Source organism: Otolemur garnettii, unplaced genomic scaffold, assembly GCF_000181295.1.
Source record: "Otolemur garnettii isolate 467f Iridium unplaced genomic scaffold, OtoGar3 scaffold00006, whole genome shotgun sequence".
NCBI lineage: Eukaryota > Metazoa > Chordata > Mammalia > Primates > Galagidae > Otolemur > Otolemur garnettii.
The window spans coordinates 12,024,552-12,030,023 of record NW_003852401.1 but is presented as its reverse complement, the minus strand read 5'-3'; the positions used below and the strand labels follow the sequence as shown (position 1 = coordinate 12,030,023).

Here is a 5,472-nt window from a genome sequence, read left to right as displayed (position 1 = left end):
AAGGTTGAGGACAGAAACTGAGAAAATATCAGTTGAGGGGAAAAGGGGGATAATGGTTCTCTGAGTAGCAGGAAAAAGATCAGAGAATTGGAGAAACGGAGTGTGGAATTTTGACCATGATGGAGAGAGTTCTAAGGAGGAGCAACCTGTCAGCAAAGTCAAGTGGTCTGGGATTTGGCAATGGGATCACTACCGACTTTGGAAGCTGTTTTGGTAGAGCTGTAAGAATGGATCTAATTGCTGGTTATTTCAAAAGAATTGGTAGAAAGATGAGAGAGGAATGAAGTGATATTGAGGCCAAAAGGGAGGCAGTGATACAGGGTTTCCCTGTTAAGGCCTGGACAGGGACGCTCCATTTTCTAGGCTTCAGTGAGCTCAGAGATCAGTCTCATTGCAGACCCCATCTCTAGGCACAAACAGGCTCTTCAAAACCAGCCTGACCAGTACCTCAACTGGGCTGCCTCTGACAGAGCAGGGAAAGCACCCTAAACAAGAGGCTGCCCCTCAGGAGAGGAGAAAGCGCACCTCAGGTGGGGCTGTAGTCCTACACAGGGGCAGTTTTGAAATTAACTTCTGCCCACAGAACTCTGGTACCAAACAGTTGTGACACATTCCAGACATATATTCCATCTCCCCCAAACCCCCCTGCCGGCAGGACAGGAAAAGCAGCATATAATAAACCCCTAGACAGAAGGCCCAAATGGGCTACCTGCTGGAGAACTCCCCTTTGGCTTGCTGAAGGCTCTTTCTGCCCCTCCTTTTACTTGTCAATAAAATCTGTCCTTTACTTGCATAGTCTATGGATTTATTCTTCAAATCTCCAAGACCAAGAGAGAGAAGGCTACAGTGGGTTGGAAAGCAAATCTTTATATAGTTTTTATTAAGTGTAGTAGCATTTTAGGCTAACAACAGACAACGGAGAATTAACTCTGTAACTACTAGAGAAACAGAAAATTTCCAAGTGTTTTGGAATAATCTGATTTATTGTGTAATTGTTACAACTTTTCTGCTTACAATCCTTCATTAACTTTGGTGCCTGATGAACTCCTAATATGACATAGTCTTCTGGCATCCAGTTTCAGTATATTTCTCCAGCCTGGCCTGTCACATTTACTCTCCTCTACACAAAGCTTCACTCTCTCTTTTTAAAAAATGCCTCCTGCTGTTTCTTATGCTGTGTTTTTGCAGCTTCCATGTTTTCTTTCCAATTCCTTGTTAGCTTGGCAAATCTATAATTATTTTTTCAGACTAAAATCAAAATTCTTCTCTATGAATACTTTCTGGGTGCTCAGGGTTATTATCATTTCCCCTCTTTGATTCCTATTGCACTTCCTTCTATCACTTAGCTCCATGGTGGGTACATAGATCGTACTCTGTAAATGCTGACTGCATTGCTATCTGCATAAATGAAGATTGCATGTGTTCACATTGCACCCATTTTTCTTTTATGTAAGTGTACAATATCATACACTTGGCCTTTGATTCTTGCCACACAATATTCACTTTCGTGATTTTGTTAAAACACAAATAACAAAAGTTGAAAATATTGTTTAGAGCTTTTATAAAAAAACTCTCCGATATCAACATTCTGTTGTAATTTTCCATTTCATTTCTAAATGTTACAGTGGGCTATTTTTTTCTTTCCTTAATCTCTTCTTTTATAGCAATTATCCTCTTTCTGGCTATAGCATAAAGAAGCAGAGCCGCCTTCCTTTTTAATCTAAGTAACTAAACTCAAACCAATTATGGTTTCAGGACTACAAGAATAAAGGAGGTTTTAATCTCAATTTATATCTGCATTTATGACCGTTGGCTCTCTCCAGGGAGAGATGGGGGGAAAGACCGCTCTACACTAGGTTTCAGGTTGATTACAATCAACAATAGGATGAGTTTAGCATAAAAGGCTCATTTTGTATTAAAAATCTTTTTGTGGGGAGGAGGTGGTAGTGGTGAAGATAAAAACCTTAATTAAAATCCTGCCAATCTGCATCGTTCTTGGGGGAATTGGCTCTCAGAAGCTAAGGAACAAAAGAGGATTTGGTTTTCCTACCTCCCTTAAGTGGCAGCAGATTGAGAAGCAGTTACCGTGTGTCTGTGTGTGTGTGTGAGAGATGAAGAGAGAGGAGAGAAAGAGGGAGGGCGAGGGAGAGAGAGAGAGGGAGAAGCGAAGAAGGCGACGTGGAACACAAATGCGCTAAAGCTCTAAGGCCCTTTTAGAGATGTACCTCATTATGTAATAATTATAAGGAAAGGCGCTGCAGCAGCATCAATTGTATTGACCCGCTTTCCTCCGACCTGATTACCACACCAAGTGAAATACAATGGGGATGGGAGGAGGGGTAAAAAGCCCGGTGCCAGACAGAGGAAAAACAAACACTTATACACAACCCGACCCCAGAGAATTTCTTTCCAACCCTTGGCATCAGCCCACGCTCTCCGAGGGGCTGCTCTGGCCCTAAGGATCAGCAAAGGAGTAAGTATAAAAACGCAGGCTCTGGAAACTCTTTGATTTTTATTCAGTAGGCAAGGAAAGGGGGCTAGAAACAAGCTGGAAACCTGCACTCCCAGTTGTCTCTGGCAGCTCTGAGTCAGTGAACTGTGGACCTCACGCTGAGAACCCCCAGGGGAGCGTGGGCCAGGTGCACTCTCGCGAGGGGAGGGGCGAGCCTGGCGCGGGAGCGCGCGCCGTTGGGAGCGCGCCGCTCCCCAGCAACAGCGCATGCGCCTGCTGTTCTCCGGGCGAAGGCGCGCTGCTTGGCGCGCGGGCTCTTCCAATCCGAGCTGGCGTTCTCCGAGTACGTATCCCGGAGCAGCGGGCTCAGGGCTGCGGGAGGCGGGAGGAAAGGGGCGGGCCGGGCTGGGGCCGGGGCGGGGTCGGGGAGGCCAGCGAAAGTCTGGGAGGGTTTGTGTGGGAAGCCGTCTTTTCTCCTCCGGAAGTGGCAGTTGTAAACTTCACCTCTCTGGGGATGGTCCCCTCTGGTCTCCCTTTGCCATTTGCCCTCCCCACCCTCCAGGTCCTAGAGTCCGTCGTGTTCCCACGGTTTTTTGCTCTTAGCCCCTTGGGCTCCCTGGGCCGCCTTCTACCCCTGAGACTTGAAGCTGCCCTTGGGGTCTTGGGTGTGCGGTCTGGACCACGCGAGACCCCTGAGGTAACCGCAGTGTTGTGGGGGTTTCGAGGTGAGCGGCTTGGGGGGAGGTGTTGAGGGGGTCGTGGGGGCCTCCGAGTTTGGGGCTGTCGGTGTCGCCTGGGGGGCGCGCCTCCAGCTCCCTGGGCTGGGTGTCTCCGCCTACTGGAGGAAGATCTCGGTGGAGCATCCTAGCCCGAGACCAGAGTGCTCGGAGGGACCAGAGGGCAGGACCCCGAGGGTCTGGGCTCCGAGCTTCTTAGGGCTACTGCTACGGACAGCTCGGCTCTTCAGCGCCTCAGAATCCGTCAGCTCCTCCAGGACTAGGGCAGGGACCACGTCTTTCTGGCCCGCTCCCCTCCACCCCCCCTCACCCCCGCGCTTTAAACTCAGCCGCACACTGGACCCATAATGGTAAAGGAATGAATGATTTGGACTAGACTTCTATTGCCTACCCTTTAGGACTCTGAAAGACTTAGAAAAAGGCAGCTTTATGTTGCCCCGAAGCTGTAAATTTCTTTGTAAAAGTTGACTTTTGAATGTTTTTTAGGTAAACATAGTTATTCATTTTATGTCCAACACTTGAGTACATTACATGTCGATTTTTTTTTATAGTTTTCATAATCTTGACAAAAGAAGCTACCATTTTGTCACTTGTTAATTAGCAGTTAGTGCCAAGTAGCAACACCATAATGTTAGAGCAGGAAATAGACATGGTTTCTTACAAAATGCAGAGGAAACAAAGGTACTGCAACCTGGCTCGGGGCTCATAGCTCAACCGGCACATGCACTGGGGCTGGTGGGTTCGAACCTGGCCTGGGCCTGCTCAACAACAATAATAAATAGCGGGGCATTGTGGCAGGCGCCTTTAGTTTCAGCTATTTGGAAGGCTGAGGCAAGAGAATCGCTTGAGCCCAAGAGTTTGAGGTTGCTGTGAGCTGTGACACTACAGCACTCTCCGGAGGGCAACATAGTGAGACTCTGTCTCAAAAAAAATGAAGTACTTTCCTCCTGCTGAGAGGAAAGATGAAGGGAATAATCTTAATCTGGAATTTTTTTTGGGGGGGGGACATAGTCTCCCTTTGTTGCCGTTGGTAGAGTGCTTTGACATCATAACTCACATCAACTTAAGACTCTTGGGGTCAAGCGATCTTCTTGCCTCAGGTTTTCATTTTTAGTAGAGAAGTGGGGGGGCATCTCACTTTTGCTCAGGCTGGTCTCCAACTTGTGAGCTCAAGCAGTCCACCTGTCTAGGCCTCCTCAAGTTCTAGGATTACAGGGGTGAGCCATGGTGCCTGGACTGGAACTTTATTCCTTAGTCCTGGCTCTGCCATTTATTAGCTGTGTAACCTCCAGCAAATCACCCATCTTCCCTAGCCATTAGGTTTCTTGGGCCAACGGCTCCTCTGCCTCAAGCTTTAAGTTCCTTATTTGTCAGATAAGGAGGATGGACTTAAGTCTCTAAAGCCCTATTTAGTTTTAATTTTTTTAAATAACTTTAGCCCTTTTGTCTTGGTCTTGCTTTGATGAAAGAACCAAATATTTCCTTTAAAGTGAAATATATAACTCTGCTGATAGACATTCCCAACACAGGTGTGGTTACTAATGAACAGAGTACTGCATAGTGAAAGAGGATGGGTATAGGTGTCAGCCAGGTGGGTTTGAATTCTAATTCCCCAACTGAATATCTTTATACAAGTTACTCAACCCCTCCAAGCCTCAGTTTTCTCATCTGTGAATGTGCATAATCATCTTATAGAATTACTGGGAGGATTAAGTGACGTCAGGTATGCTTAGCTCTGTATCTGGCACAAAGTAAATGGTCAGTAATAGTAGTTTCTATCTTTTCATCCCTGTGCCCCTCTGTTTTCTTCTGATCTGTGCAGACACATTGAAAGATGAGTCCACTCTGGATGACCAACTGAAGAATTCAGATGTGTGGTGGGAAAACTTTGTATCATCAGTGATTCCAAAATCTAAAGTAGACTCTCCTCTCAGGATGTCCTCAGGCATCCTCAAACTATGGCCTGTGGGCCACATGCAGCCCGCCTAGGACATTTATCCAGCCCACCGGGTGTTTTTGCCACCGCTGCCTGTCCTGCTTAGCTGCTGACTCATTCTGGGGTCTGCAGTCTGGCCCTCCAGCGGTCTCAGGGACAGTGAACTGGCCCCCTGTTTAAAAGTTTGAGGACCCCTGGTCCAGATCATTGCTCCCGTGGCCTCAATTGCCCTTTTATCTATTTTCTTAAAAACTTCTTAATGAGGGGCCATGCCTGTGGCTCAGTGAGTAGGGCACTGGCCCCATATACTGGGGGTGGTGGGTTTGAACCTGGCCCGGCCAAAACTG

At 47.3% G+C, this 5,472-nt stretch overlaps 1 protein-coding gene across 2 annotated transcripts in view; it reads left to right on the top strand.

Annotated features, from left to right (window-relative positions):
- Positions 1-2,858: 2,858 nt before the first annotated feature.
- The window catches only part of CCDC171 (coiled-coil domain containing 171), a 402,279-nt gene continuing 399,665 nt past the window's right edge, over positions 2,859-5,472 (top strand). The window contains exon 1 of one of the 2 annotated variants that reach the window (XM_003782870.3): positions 2,859-3,149. The gene's annotated coding sequence lies outside the window, so the exon portion shown is untranslated. Of the gene's footprint in view, positions 3,178-5,472 lie in introns of both variants that reach the window. The other variant, XM_023509106.1, reaches the window with a different exon arrangement.